The sequence below is a fragment of the Petaurus breviceps genome, unplaced genomic scaffold, assembly GCF_028583685.1.
Source record: "Petaurus breviceps papuanus isolate PSGF00001 unplaced genomic scaffold, PetGlider_PUasm1.0 189, whole genome shotgun sequence".
Lineage (NCBI taxonomy): Eukaryota > Metazoa > Chordata > Mammalia > Diprotodontia > Petauridae > Petaurus > Petaurus breviceps.
Window position 1 is genome coordinate 30,949,229 of NW_027185809.1, and position 12,326 is coordinate 30,961,554.

Sequence of the window (12,326 nt, forward strand, 5' to 3'; positions counted from 1 at the left end):
TTTTTTGTTACATGAAGAGGAAGTAGCTGGTCCTCTTGGTCCTTTGTCCCTTAGTTTTTTCTTTCCCAGACTGTTGAGGGAGGTTCTTGGCTATCCCTCCAGCCAAGAACAATGGTCATTGTGCTTGATATTCATAATCCCCTCACTCTGCTATATGTAAATAACTGGTTGCATAGATGGAAATGTGACAAATTCCTTAGGGGAGGGAGTGGAGGAAACCCCATCCCCTACCATGGTCCTGGGAAGAGGCAGGGATGTGCCAGGGGCAACTATCAGACCTTGACCTGTTGACCCGTAAGGGAGAAAGATGGGTATCGGGAGTCTGAGGTTTGGAATTGGCCCAGGTTAGCAGCATGACAGCGTAATATATTTAGAATTTGGAGGAACCTCTGCAAACCCTTTCATGTTACAGATGAAGCACTGGTCCATTGAGATTAAGTGACTTATCTGAGGTCACAAAGGTGTTAAATATCAGGATTTGAACACAGATCCTCTGGCTTCCAAGTCCAGCTGTCTTTCCTCTGCACTACTTGGGGAGGCATTTGGGTTTCCAACAGCATCTTCCCCATTTCCACCTAGATCTATGGTCCCTGGCTTCCCCCAAACAGGGTGTGTTGACCCATTCATCCTAAGTGACTCCCCTAGATTAGATAGAGAAATCCTTGGCAAAATTGCCAAGGAGACAAGAGTTCTTTGCCTCAGTCTAACCCCAAGGGGAAGCTAGGTGGCACAGTGGATAGAGTACCTGGCCTGGAGTCAGGAAGACTCATCTTCCTCAATTCAAATTTTGCTTCAGACACTTACTAGCTGTGTGATCCTGGGCAAGTCACTTCATCCTGTTTGTCCTGGTTTCCTCATCTGGATATGGAAATGGTAAACCACTCCAGTGTCTTTGCCAAGAAAACCCCAAAACGGCTTCACAAAGAGTCAGACTGAACAACAGCAACAAATGCATTGGAGATAAAGACAAATACAAAATGATCCCTTCAAAGAACCTACATCCTGCATCCAAAGTGTTTAGTCCAGGAACTTGAATGGTGGAAACATAGGGAATTTTGACTGGGGCTAGATATTTTGGAGCAGGAGCCCCTGGTTCTGCATAGAGTCCAAAGCCAGACTTAACAGAGCTGGGAGTGGGGAGGGGGGAAGAAAAGAACTGCTGAAGGTTTATCTCCTGGAGTGGCTCTTCCATTCAAACGGGTCCCAACTGCTCCCAGCTGGACTGAACCCTCAGCTAGTAAATCTCTCCCTGGCTCCTGGGGAGAAAGACAGCTGGAGTTGTCACCAGGTCTCTTCAGGCAAGTGCTGGCCTATTAAACAGCAGCTCAGGGCAGGAAAGGAGACCAGGAATAGGGATTAAAAGGAAAAGGAGAAGGCAGACAGCCCTCTCAGGAAGTTGGGGTAGTACACAGGCTAAGGAACCCCATAATCAGTTTTGACATCAAGGCATCAAGTAGGTGAAAGACAGGGCTAATTATAATCTTCATCTCCTTTAGCCATTCAGGTTGGGGACAGTAAGGGAACTGGAAGATAGTGTGCAGTGAAAAGAAGGCTGGATTTGGAGTCAGTGGCCCTGGGTTCAAATCCTGACTGTCATTACCTATGGGAACTTGGGCAAGTCACTTAACTCCTCTGTGCCTTAGTTCCTCAACTATAAAATGAGGGGCTGAATTACATGAACTCTCGGTGCCCTTCCAACTCTAAACCTATGATTCTGTGATAGTATTGCCCCCCGTTATTTTAAAAATAAAAGTCCGAATGCTGTTAAGCCAGAGTTGGTGACTCCACCTCTCCTTCCCACCTAGGGTAAGTAGCCCTACCATCTCCTTTCCAGTCATTCTCTTGGCTATGCTAGTGAGTCCTGCTTATTTCCTCCCCACTCCCTCCACTTCCTTTACTCAGAACCAGTACAAATTCCTCTGGAGGGAAGGAGTTGTGGGTCAGTTATCCATCTCAACCCAGATGCTGGTTCTGCATCCAGTAGCCAGGCTGCATGGTTTGTTCACAGGGCTGCAGCTTTTCGGAGAGAAGGGTTCAATGAAGTTAGTAAGGACATCACCATCCTTCAAGTCTTCCCCTGTGCCTAGCCCATTATGACTGCTTAATAAATTCATGCTAATTGACTGCTTGGCTCCAAGGTGAGAAGAGACCTTTAGTGGACACTGGGGTCCCCTCATGCTGAGCCAGAGTACTGCATTTCCTAGGAAACATAAGAAACACTACTTCCCCCTCTCCCATGTGACAAGGAGAACTTTCTAACTTTCACCTGGCGAAACATGTCTGAGCCTTTCCTTTTACTTTATAGGTTTGGATTTCCAAGCCAATCCTGTTAAGGTGGGGAGGGGGGGGGCGGGGTTAGAATCCTGATGTCCTCCCAGACCTCCAAGCCAGAAGGGTAGCCACAGCTCCCCAGACTTTATCTATGTTAAGGGCTGCCCCCAGCAAGGCTGTATTTGAGTATATTGTCAGGACTAGGCACCAAGATACCCTTTCCTCCTTATTAGGAATGATCAGCAGTTATGAGATAAGCATAAAAGAAAAAAGAGTGAGTTGGGGGTCCCAGGTAGAATTGGTTTGTACTAAGAATGGGGCCAGGGTAGACCTCACTCAGAGGCTAGATCCCTTGGAAAATTATAGGCATTATTACTAGTGGCATTCAGGCTTATTGGTCTCCCTTGTAGGGACTTTTCTACTGAGAAATGGGAGCTTGCATATAGTCCCCAATCCCCCTCACCCTGATGGTGAAGTTGGGTCTTCATCCTACCATTATCCTTCCCCCCCCTCCTTGCCTCCCCCCCGCATTGAGGAACAGCCTGTTTGTCATTCCCACTACTAATATGCCAGAGGGAGATGTTTGAACCTTGGCAAGCTACTCACGAGAGGTTGCCAACCTTCTATGTAAAATAATGGCATTAATCACCTGGAAGTTCCTGATTTATTACGCCCAGGTGCTATCAGGATCCAACTTGTCCTCCCCCCCCCCAACCCCTTCATCTCATGGACCAGCTACCATACACCCTCCTCTCTCAGGGCTTACAATATGAAATGGGATGGAGATACAGGTATGCACATTGTTAAGGGAGAGGAGGAGAAAAGAGGGGAAAGGAGGAGGTCTGGGGTGAGGACTGGCAGAGGCGGGGGAGGAGGAAAGCTGGAGGAAAGGTGGGAGAGAGGAGCGGAGGAGGTAGTGTGACTCATACTTGAATATCTCCAGAATTAGATTCAGGTGGTCCGCTTTTCCACTTACCAAAGAGAAACTGAGCTGGTGAGGAGCGGGGAGGGAGGGGTCCCAGGAGAAACCTTCAAAGCGACTCGTGTTGGGGAAGGTCAAAGCACTGAACAGGCTGCTTTTGATTGGCTGCGTTCCCAGCTGGCCCCCCACTCCTGATAATTAGGATTCTGGAGGGGGCCTCTCTATTTATGCAAGAGTACATCAGGCCCTAGGGCTGTTTAGAGAGTTAAAGGGTACGGGCCAGCAAAAACCCTTTGGGTTGCTGGGACTTCTGGCCTGGTCTCTGCTGAACAGATGCTCTGGTTTACCCGACAGCTGTCAAGCCCATCTTCTTAACTGGTTCTGACAGACCCCAAATAAATAAGGATGAGCCAAGCACTTTACGTGGGTTGGTGGAGTCCTCCAGGCGTCATGGGTTCCGTGATGCCCTCCCTCCCCTGGCCCTCATTTACCCAATTCCTGTTAGCATCCTTGGATCGGGAATCAGCTCTCACCTCCTGCCCACCCCTCCAAGCTGAAGGTTTGATACAACCAAAGGCAGAAGACAGAACCCACAGGTCTTCCAGGCATGCAGAGCACTACAGAATGTAGGTAATATATGTGTTTTTGTTCTAGGTTGGCACCACTGCTTAGTCACTTGTCCCCTGTGGGAGACCATCCATAAATTTCTCTTTTTACCTCCATGAAAAAATTACAGGTGTGATGTGTGTTGCTCGCTTTTCTTACATTTTCTTTCCCAGGGGCAGGCCTCCCCCCCATTGAAGTGGCCAACCCTGACCCAAAGAATGATTGGTAGGGCATTAGGGCATGACTGCCATGATACAGCAGATGCGCCTACATCTGCTCTCAGAGCCCAGCTCTAGAGGAGTTTCCTGGTTCTTTCCTTGTTTTGTTCCTTATGCTCAAGAAATTACTTGGGATAAATAAATCTAGAGATGGAAATCTAGAGATTAAAAGACCTCAAAGGTCTTTTAATCCATTTACCCCCCTCTCATTTTATGAATAGAAATTAAATGTCATATAGAAACATTGGAAAAGGAATTTAGATTCAGGTCTTCTGACTTCAGGGCCAGGGTTCTTTCCACCATGCATGACTTCTTTCTTAGGGTCTAAGAGAACAAAGTCAAATGATCTCTGGGCCAACATCAAAGTTATAACTAGGGCATGGCCAGTGGGGCTTTTTCCCAGGTGACAAAATTTAGAGGGAGCTAATAGCATTTGTACTTTTTTAGTAGGTAGAAACAACTGAGCTTTGCATTTAGCAAGAAAATGAGTTAAAATAGGAAGCTACCAGATGGCCCACTTCCTCCCCCTTTCTTCATTGCCCTCCTTCCCTGCCTAGATCAAGCTTTTTCCTTGGCCTATCTCTGCCTTTCTCCCTTTCTTGTTAGTGTTCCAGAGACTTAGACCACATCAAGGTCTCTTGCCCCTTCTACAAGTGAATTTGTTTTAAAAGTCTATTTGGAGGTACCATTTTTCCCCCTGTCTGTCCTGTATCACATACTATTTGTCAGATTTGCTGGTAATAACTCTGGCCAACATGAATAAGAAAAAAGTCTTTTAAGGTTCAGAGTGTCCCAGATATCAAAAAAGAGAGGCGAGAGAGAGAGGAGAAAGAGATGCCTATTGGCCCGGGAGACAGGTGTTCCTTCCCGAACTATTTGACTTGCACTAGAGCACATCGTATCAGTAGCAGATAATGGTTAACTCATTTATTTATCCTCATTCTGTTGTACCCACTGAGGAGGATAGCCTTACACTGAGGAAGCAAGTGCAAAGAATCCCCCAAGAACCATGAATCCATTTTCATTAATTTAATTCAAGCATTTATTAAGCACCTCTGAAGCCAGGTACTGAGATAGGGGCTGGGGATACAAATCAGTCAATAAGCATTTATTTGGTACCTACTTATTCTAGGCACTATAGTATTTGATACAAATACAAAGAATGAAGCAATCTCTACTCAAAAAGCACATGTATTTCTATATAGAGAGACAACTGTACTATAGAGTGAGTATATGCAGTATATACAAAATAAATTCACAGTTCTCAGGAAGGGAGGGTCAGACTAACATTTGGGGGCAGGAGTGGGAAAGGCCTGCTGTATTAGGTGGTACTTGAGTTTTGTCTTGTAGAGAAGGAGGGACTTGATGAGGTGGAAATGAGGAGGGAGTGCATTCCAGGCTTGGGGTCAGGGCAAGATAGAAGACAGGGTGCCATAGAAGAGAAACAGAGAGAGGGTTAGTGTGGCTGGATTGTAGAGTGTAGGATGAGCAGTTATGTATAATGAATGACTGGGAAGATGAAGGTTGTAAAGGGCTTTGAAAGGTGGTATTTACATTTTATCGTAGAGGTAATTAAGCTTCTAGAATGTATTGGCTAGAGGAATGGTACAGTCAGATCTGCGATTAAGGGAAATCACTTTGGCATCTGCATAGAGGACAGATTGGAAGAGGGAGAGGCCTGGAGCAGAGAGGACCAATTCAGAGACTGTTGTAATAGTCTGGACAAGAGGTGATGAGAGGCTGAACAAAGCTGGTGGCTATTGTGAATAGAGAAGGGGTCAAATGCAGGAGATGTTGTGGAGGTAGAAGCTGCAAGGTTTGGCAACTAGTTGGATATGTAGGGCAAGGAGTCAAGGTTAACACTGCAGTTGTGAAGCTGAGGGACTAGAAGAATGATGTTGTCTTTGGCAGGAACAGGATAGTCTGGAGGTAGGGTGGGTGGTGGACAGGGAATGAGCTCTGCTCTGGGCAGGTTTCATTTGAGATGTCTCCAAGACATGGCCAATAGGCAGCTGGGGATGTGGGCCAAAGCATTGGGGATGTGGGTTTCTGAGTCATTTGGGGGTGGGCTTGATGGCTTCTAAAGGCCTTTCCAGCTCTAAATCTATGATCCCATAACTAGAGCACTTAAGATTTATGTCACACAAGGGCCCTTAACCTTGAGTAGTGGAGCCCTTTGGCAATTCAGAGAAGCCTACAGACCCTTCTCAGAATCATGTTTTTAAGGGCATAAAATAAACACAGGACTAGAAAGGAAGTCAATTATATTGAAATACAATTCTCAAAATGCCTTTTTTTTTTTTTTTTGCTTTTTGGAGGGGGGAAGGCAGGGCAATTGGGGTTAAGGGACTTGCCCAAGGTCACATGGCTAGTGTTAAGTGTCTGAGGCTGGATTTGAACTCAGGTCCTCCCAACTCCAGGGCCAGTGCTCTATTCACTGTACCACCTAGCCACCCCTAAAATGGCTTTTAAAAAAGTTCAGGGGACATCAGGCTAAGAACATCTGGTTTATATATTGTGCTGTGCCCCCTGATGTCCAAGGTCAGGGACCTCATATCTCTGTCTTGTTGTTCGCGATTGATGGGTCTCTTCCTTATGCATTTAGTGAAGAACTTATCGCTTAGGAGGTGTTCAGTAAATGCTCGTGGGGGAAGGGTAGGGGTGTGTGTGTGGTGGAGGGTTGGGTAAAATCACTGAGTGTGAGGGAGGGCGGTACATGCTGGTGGGCATGTGGAAGAATGTAGATGTAGGGAGGGAGCCAGTGGGAGGAGTGAGGTGACTTATTTGCATCTCACTTTCCCTCAGGCACCAATTACTTTTTCCCATTCCAGTTTAGATGTGAGCTATCTGGTCTACCAGCTGTGAGAACATCAGATTCTCTTTGCCCCTGCTCCTGCTACAGCCTGCTAAGGAGGAAGGAAATGCTGATATTTGAGAGAGGTGATCAGTCTCACTGTGTTCCATTTGGAGGGCTTCAATTCAAGGACACACAGGCTGGGCCCTCTCAGGCTTCCTGGGGAACCTTGCCCCAAGTCATTCTTTGTTGGGGGTTCTTTGACTTGCAGAGCTCCTCAAGGATCACAAGGATCAGTCACTGGAAATGCAGGGTTGGGTCTCTGGGGCTTTGGTGAGAGGCAGAGGGTAGTACTTCTGGAACCCACTTTAGAGATTATCTAGTCCAAGCTGCTCATTTTAGAGATGAAGGACTCCAGTGCTGGTAGGTGAAGGGACTTGAGGTAGGGTGGTATAAGTGCATAGAATACTGGACCTGTAGTCAGGGATACCTGAGTTCAAATCCCATACTCAGAAATTTACTTGCTAAGTGTGTGACCTTAGATAAATTACTAAACCTTCCTATGCCTCAGTTTCCTTATCTGTAATTTGAGGGGACTGGACTTGATTACCTCCAAAACTTCTTCCAACTCTAAATCTATGACCATATGACCAGTTGTTGAAAGGCAGTGATTGGAAGAACCAGGATTCAAACACAGGTGTTTAGCACAGTGCTGGACACATTGTAGATGATGAATAAATGTTTTTTGACTAATACTTCAAATATAGGGTTCTTGATCCTTAATTTGAAGTCCATGATCTTGTTTTTAAAAATAGTTTGATTCGGGGGTAGGTAGGTGGTCCAGTGAATAGAGTACCAGCCCTTGAGTCAGGAGGATCTGAGTACAAATTGGACCTCAGACACTTAACACTTACTAGCTGTGTGACCTTGGGCAAGTCACAACCTCAATTGCCCTGCCTTCCCCCTCCAAAAAGCAAAAAAAAAAAAGTTTGACAGTTGTATTTGTATAAGTGGTTTTCTTTACTATGTATTTTATTTTATACACTTAAAAGGGATGCCTAGGTTTCATCAAAATGTCAAATGGGTACATGATACAAAAGAAAAGGTTAAGGACCCTTGAACTAAACCATAACCATACTCATCCTTACCCAACTCTGGATGAGTGAAATTCCAAAGGTCCAATGAAACCAGATTTGGTGGCACACTGCAGCTGGGCATGATGGTGCGGGCCTGTAAATCCCTGCTGCTGGGAGAGGTTGAGGCTGGTGGGTCCCTTGAGTTCTGGAGTTCTGAGCTGCAATGGGGTAATGCTGATCAGGCATCTGTACTAATTCTGGCACTATTATGCTGAACCACTGAGAGTGGAATCCCAACAGCTGGGAGGGACAGTTAACACCATGAATGGCTGTCAGGATCCAAAACCTCCCAGTAGGCTAGAATGATGGGCTCAATTCAGTAACACTAAATTTAAGAGGGTTCAATTGTAAAGGTATGTGCTTGAGTTTAAAAGAAACCACCGACATGAGCACAGAATGGTGGCGGCACCTCTAGACGATGAATCATGTGAAGAAGACCCTGGGATGTTGGTGGAGTACCAGGTCAATATGAGACAGTAATATTTCATAGCAGAGAAAAAAAAATCCAACAATCTACTACATTGAGAGGCATAGGGTCAGAATGGAAAAAGAGGACGGTCTCATTATACTTTTCCCTGACTGGGCTGCATCTGCAGTATCATGTCAGCTCGAGGTACCATATTTTAGGAAAGATATTGACAAGTATTGTCAAGGACATTGACATCCAGGATGGGGCCACCAGAATGGTTAAGGGCCTTACACTCATGCCATATAAGGATTTATTAATAAGTACAGTGGAAAAATCACTAGATTTGGAGTCAGGACCTGGGTTCAAATTCTGATTCTGCTACATACTACCTGGATAGCCTTGGGTAAGTCATTAACCTCTCTGGGGTTCCTCCTCTGTAAAATGAGGGGGTTCAACTAGATGACTTCAGAAGGTCTCATCAAGCTCTAAATCTATTCCAGGATGTGCTCAAACATAATCTCAAGATTATTAAACTTTCAGCATGAGCATTGCCACCTCTGAAATCGTGACTGATTTATTGTTTTGCTGATTGCCTAGACTCAAGAATTCAGTCATTTTTAGTCATGTCTGACTCTTCTTAACCCTACCTGGGGTTTTCTTGACAGAAATTCTGGAGTGGTTTACCATTTCTTTCTCCAGCTCATTTTATAGATGAAGAAATTGAGATTAACAGGGTTAAATGACAATGCCCAGGGTCACCCAGCTAGTAAGTGTCTGAAGCTGGATTTGAACTCAGGAAGAGGAGTCTTCCTGACTCCAGGTCGGACATTCTATCTATTGTGCCACCTAGCTGTCCAGAGTCAAGAGAGTTATGGATAAAATATTAATACAGATTAAACCTAAAAGTATGTCATATGGACATTTCCCCCCCATAGAGCTGGTTGTTAAATATTTACTATCATACCCCTCTCTATGATTCTATGAACTAAGAATGTTTAGCTTGGAGAAAAGGGTTGGGGGAGGAGTGAAGGCTTCAAGTATTTGTAGTACCATCCCATCAGAGAAGATTTAGACTCATTCTCCTTGACCCTAGAGGGAGAAGGGCTAGGTTCAATAGCAGAAGCCATAGAAAGGCAGAATGGTCTGTCCTATGAGATGCTGGGTTCCTTATTCTTGAGGTGACTAGATGGTGCAATGGATAGAGTGCCAGGGGCCTGGAGCCCGAAAGACCAGACTTCAAGACCAACTTCAGACACTTCCAAGCTGTGTGACCTTGGGCAAGTCATTTTACCTCTGTCTGACTCAGTTCCCTCAACTGTAAAATGGGAATCATAATAGCACCTACCTTCCAGGGTTGTTGTAAGGATCAAATGAGATAATATATATAAAGAACTTAGCATGTAATATATGCTTAATAAATCCTTCCTTCTCATATAAAGTTTTCAGGTAGAGGCCTTGTCAGGGATGTTTGTAAAAGGTATTTCTGTTTAGGGACAGGATGAAAATAGAAGATCTCTAAGGTTCATTTCAGCTCTAAGATTCTGTGATACTGCAGTGGCCTTAAGGTTTACTATGGTTTCAATATGAAATGAAAAGACTTAAGTTCATTGCCCCCAGACTGAGGACTAACAGGGAGTTAGGTCAACTTGGTGCTCGAAAAGAGGGAAGAGAGGCCACTTCAGAAATGGGAAGATAGACCATGGGCCCAGTCACGGAGGAGAGAGAGAAAACTACGTAGATAAAAATTGACTGAAGAAGTACCCAAGACACACCCCAGACGAGGACAGCAAAAACATTCTCTCTTGCATGCAGTGGCATGTGTGTGCCTGGATTGTCCCCGAGGAGCTAGGGACAAGCCATAGACCAGAGGACACAGTCCAAAGATAAAGCCCCAGCTATCTGGGGCTCTAATCAGTGAGCTCAGGGCTAGATTACAGACTATAAAATTTGTTGCTCAGTTGTTGCAGCAGTGCTCAACTCTTTGTGACCCCATTTGGGGTTTTCTTGGCAAAGATCCTAGAGTGGTTTGTCATTTCCTTCATCTTATAGATGAGGAAACTGAGGCAAACAGGATGACGTGACTAGCCCAGAGTCACACAGCTAGTAAGTGTCTGAGGTCTGATTTGAACTCAGGTCTTCCTGACTCCAGACCTAGGGCTCCATCCACTGTGCTACCTAACTGCCCTTTATACATTTAGATATAGAGTTTAATCATGAAATTGATATTTCTTCTTTCCATTCCCTTTACACATTTAGATATAGATTTTAATCATAAAATTGACAACATTTCTTCTTTCCATTCACTTTCTATTCCATTCTTCTTGAAGCATTAATATTATATTAACAATCAATTATTCATTAATTGTAAATAATTAAATTATTTAAATTTCATTCTTAATACTATTAATATTAACATTAATAGCATTGGCATAAAAGTTTTAAAATTTGCAAAAAAAAGTATTTTATATGTTATCTCAGTTGTTCCACATGTGGACCCTATGGGATAGAAATTGCAGATGAGGAAACTGAGGCTGAAAGAGGGTGATTTACTCAGGCTCACAGAGTTAACAAATATCAGAGGGGATTCAAACTTAAGTCTTCCTGACTCCAAATCTAACAATCTATTGCATCACTTAGATATCTAATTATTATATCAAAAGATTTAACAACTGATGCGTGTATACACATATATGAAATGCTTTAAAGCTTGTAAAATGCTTTATATACCATCATCTCACCTAAGTCTCACATAAAATCATAAATTTAGAGAACAGACCTCATTGGTCACCTATAGACAAATCAACAATTGTTTATTAAATGCCTAGTCTATTCTAGGCACTGTGTGAGATAATAGAGAGACAACCACAAGAACGAGAGAGTCCCTGCCTTCAGGGAATTTACATCCCATCAGATTAACTGATGTCTGACACAACACACATAAGGGAGCAATGGAACCCAAAAAAGAGAGTTTTTATTTGGGAAATCAAGAGTGATTATGAGTGGAGCCTTGTGGCACCTCTTTCCCAGGATCAATGGTGGAATTGATTCAATTATTGAGCAAGAGCTAGAGGTGGAAAGAGGTGGACAATGAACTGCATGGTTCACCAACATGATAGAAAGATATAGGAGTTGGGTAGGAGCTCATTTCCTGGTGGATGGCTAGATGGGATGTGAAACATGGTCTGGGGCTGGCTAGTGAAGGAGAATTGTGTAAAGGCTAGAAAGGTAGATTGGAGTCTAGTTGTAAAAAATGTGAAATGCCAAACCGAGGAGTTTATATTTCTTCCTAGAGGAAAATAAAAAAGAAGACTACCGGAATTTATTGAGCAGGTGAGTGATATAATCAGGCCTGTGCCTTAAGAATATTATTTTGTGTGATGTGAGCAGAACCAGTAGAACTCTGTACACAGGAACAGTAGCATTGTGTGATGATCAGCTATGATTGACTTTGCTCTTTTCAGCAATACAAAAATCCAAGACAAATCTAAAGGACTCCTAATGAAAAACGGCATCCACCTCCAGAGAAAGAATTGATGGAGTCTGAATGAAGATTGAAGGATACTATTTTCACTTTTTGGGGGTGTTTTTTTCCTTTTGTTCTGTTTCTTCTTTCACAACATGACCAATATGGAAATGTCTTTTACATGATTGCACATACACAACTTGTATCAAATTGCTTACCCTCTTAGAGAGGAGGAAGGGTGAAAATTTAGAGCTCAAAAAATTGCCTTTACATATAATTTGAAAAAATAAAATGCTATTTAAAATGTATCATTTTGTGGGGAACTGGGGGGAGGATGGATTGGAGAAATGACAAGACTTGAGATGGGGAGACCATTTGGGAGGTTGCTGCAATAGTCTGGGCTAGAGTGGTGGCCATGGGAGCAGGAAGAAGAGGTAGAAACAATAAACTCTGACAACTTACTGAATCTATGGGGTGGTGGAAAGGGAGGAGTCAAAGGTGTTGGGA

General features: G+C 44.0%; 1 long non-coding RNA gene across 1 annotated transcript; it reads left to right on the forward strand.

The window, feature by feature from the left end:
* The first annotated feature begins 2,993 nt into the window (after positions 1–2,993).
* On the forward strand, positions 2,994–12,115 carry LOC138164052 (uncharacterized). The gene is made up of 3 exons (XR_011168976.1): positions 2,994–3,062; positions 3,699–3,819; positions 11,818–12,115. It is a non-coding gene; the product is annotated as an uncharacterized lncRNA (long non-coding RNA).
* The last annotated feature ends 211 nt before the right edge of the window (positions 12,116–12,326 follow it).